Source organism: Pteropus alecto, unplaced genomic scaffold (assembly GCF_000325575.1).
Source record: "Pteropus alecto unplaced genomic scaffold, ASM32557v1 scaffold398, whole genome shotgun sequence".
In the NCBI taxonomy this organism is placed as follows: Eukaryota; Metazoa; Chordata; class Mammalia; order Chiroptera; family Pteropodidae; genus Pteropus; species Pteropus alecto.
The window spans coordinates 2,538,263-2,541,450 of NW_006442497.1; the positions used below are offsets into that span (position 1 = coordinate 2,538,263).

The 3,188-nt window shown below is 42.9% G+C and overlaps 1 pseudogene; it reads left to right on the forward strand.

Annotated features, from left to right (window-relative positions):
- Nucleotides 1–458: 458 nt before the first annotated feature.
- On the forward strand, nt 459–2,025 carry LOC112471418 (annotated as a pseudogene).
- The last annotated feature ends 1,163 nt before the right edge of the window (nt 2,026–3,188 follow it).

A 3,188-nucleotide genomic window follows, 5' to 3' on the forward strand; every position in this document is an offset into this window, starting at 1 on the left:
TTGAGCTGGAATTTTGATGCCTGTTGGGACCTGTCCTCATTTTGCGGCTCTTCCCTTCTTTCTCAAGATCTCATTTCCAGATCAAAATAAGGAAAAAGGGAAGGTACCAACCTTGAGCTCCTAATACGTGCTAGGACTTTTGTATGTATTGTCTCGTTAAATCTTCACAACAGCCTCTTTGGTTTAGTCCTATTTACAGAGAAGGAAACTGAGGCCCAGAGGGTGTGACTTACCCAGAACAACACAGCTAATCAGTGACTAGGCTGGAACCCAGGTCTGTGTGCTCCAAAGGTTGGCTGCAGCCCTAACCTGTTGGGGATGGGCCCTGCACTTGAAGAAAGGAGAACTGTTTCTCCTCTCTAGCTAAGAAGGCTCTGCAAGAACACCCAGAACAGCTTTTTCCACTATCTTGGAGCCTGTGGAGGCCTGCTGAGAATAGGGTTTCTAAAATAACAAGTATGTTTGGAAAGCTATGGTCCAAGGCCATTTCTGCTGGCTATAAGCAGGGTTTCCGAAACCAGAGTGAACACATCATTCTTCTTAAAATTGAAGGAGTTTATGCTCAAGATGAGACTGAGTTTTATCTAGGCAAGAGATGTGCTTATGTGTACAAGGCAAAGAACACCACAGTGACTCCTGGTGGCAAACCAAACAAAACCAGGGTAATCGGGGGAAAGGTAACTTGTGCTCACAGAAACAGTGGCATGGCTCATGCCAAATTCCAAAGCAACCTTCTTGCTAAGGGCATTGGACACAGAATCCGTGTAATGCTGTACCCCTCACGGATTTAAGCTTATCTAAAGTAAATAAAGTGGATTTGTTGTTAAAAAAAAAAAAAAAAAAAAGAACATCAAGAACAGTTCCCAGGGTCATTTTTAAAGCTCAGCTTGTTAGGCATGAAAATTTTTCAAGCTAGTCCATGTGTCTGGGGTATCAGGCAGGAACCTAGCTACAGCCTAGGAGCTATAGGAGTTCAGGTCAAGGCATTCCCAGGTACCTAATAACATAGTCCTTCTGTGGGGTGGGGGAATGAGGGGGGCAGAAGAATGAAATTGGGGGATTTAGGGTGGGAACCCTCACTGCAAAGGCTATGAAGGACATTGTAGGTTAATGTCAGCTTCTGCAACTGTGGAATTGTTCAAGGATGAGAGAAGCAGTTTCTACAACACCCATCTGGTGACCAAAAATTTAGATGAGATGCATATCCAGATAATGCCACAATCTCCTCTTGTCTTTCAAGAGATAGAAGTGGGTGGCAGGAGTGAGAACTTGCATAATGAGGCAGAGGCTGCTAGCCTTTGACCTGGAGAGAAGCAAACATTAAGCCCACCTTAGTGGGTAGCCAGAAATATTAATGAAGCAGCAAAGAATACCAGGGCTATAGCGAGAGGCTATGAGCCAAGTTAGGTTAAGTGGGATACTTAAAGCCAGCCTGCTTTGGGGAGTGTTCTCTAACTCTACTGGTACAGGAAGTACAGGGTTTCAGAGACTCCAAGTGAAGGAATTAGATGATGGTACAAGCAGAGTTTCTGATTTGGCAGGAACAGCAGGTCTTTGGAAATGGCAAGTAGAATTTAGTCACAGTCCACCTGAACCAAAATGTCATCAAGTAGCTGCTGACGTTATATCTTTAAAAGGGAAAAGAACAATTTCACATCAGTTAGAAGCTAGGAATATAGAAATGTATAAAAAATGCTGTTAAAAAAAAAATCTTGGGATCCCCACGTGTACTCAAGATACAAAAATTCCAGGTGAAAGATCAAAAAAATCCAAATGAGTAACAAAAGGAGAGGCCTCCCAAGAAATGAAGAAAAGCAAATGGAACTTCTGAGGAAACAGTGAAACTGCAGAAATGTCCAAATTTAGTGAGTGAGAAAACTGGCAGATTGTCGTTGTGACTACTGCCCATGACTCTAGAGGAGGTCCACAAATAGCGACTCTCAGTCGTCCACAGGGCAACTTTGGGGGAAGCCAGAAATTAGAGGCAGACTTGTGAAATACCTGAGAAGACCAAATATGAGAAGGCAACATGGTTTCTAGAAGGAAAGGTGATATCTGATGTCTCAGAGGTGTGAGATGGGTCTGGGCTTCAGTCAGGTTGACTTGGGTTAGAATTCTCACTTTGCCTCTTAAGAACTGTATGACTTTGGGAAACTCATTAATCTATTCGAATCTCAGTCTTCCCATCTGAAAAGTGGACAAAAAGAGGCCTACTTTACAAGGTTGTTTTAAGGATGATATGCTGGCATGCAGCACAGATAAGAAATTAGTAGACATTTCTCTGAACAAAATCTAAAGTTCATCATATTCTAAAAGGTTGATCTGGAAGTAAGAAATGGATTAAAATGGTGGATACATTTACATAAGACAGTCTTTAGGGAAAAACAATCCAACTGTACTTTAAATTAATGAACTATCTTTCCTATCTTAACTCCCACAGCACCATCTGTACCACTCAGCTTGCTCTGACCAGAGAACTTCCTATTTTATCATCTTCTTGCTTACATTTAGTCTGCTTGACCAGATTATAAACTGCTCAAGTAAACACTGTCACCAAACTATCCATTACAGTCCAGATCTTGGGTCACTGTCAACAGGTCCCTTTAGATCTGGCAGTCAAAGGTGCCAAAATACAGGTTGTCGGCCATCAGGGTGCAGAAACCAAGAGTAAACATTGCCCAGAACTGTGGTTTGGCTGCAATTACGATAATGTCTGCAGTTTTGGCTGCTTGCACCTCAAGACTGACGTCAGGAAGCTGCAGAGAAGCAGCTCAAATTTTCAAGTAGGTGGAAGTGTTTTCCCTAGAACAGGATGAAAACATGGGGATTCCAGAGTTTGACAAGGTGAAGGTAGAGCACGGATACAACCTAACCCGCAAAACCTTTACAATGTGGCACTGCCATGGGCTTGTTCCTCTAAGCCAGAACATTACAAGCAGGCAGCATCCTTCTTAAAAATAGGCTTAAGACAAAATACTACTTAGAATACTGCATGCACCCTGTCCAAAGGCAGGAACAGAAACAGGATGAAAATAATCAGTTAAGTACAGTCAGCTTGACCAACACATTTACTGGTAAACACATCCAAGATGGAACACAACTCGGGGAACTGCACAGGGAGACTTTTCCAAGACTCTTAAGTGATTCCATGAAGCAGAGCCCTTCTTTGCCACCCACCCCCCCCACCC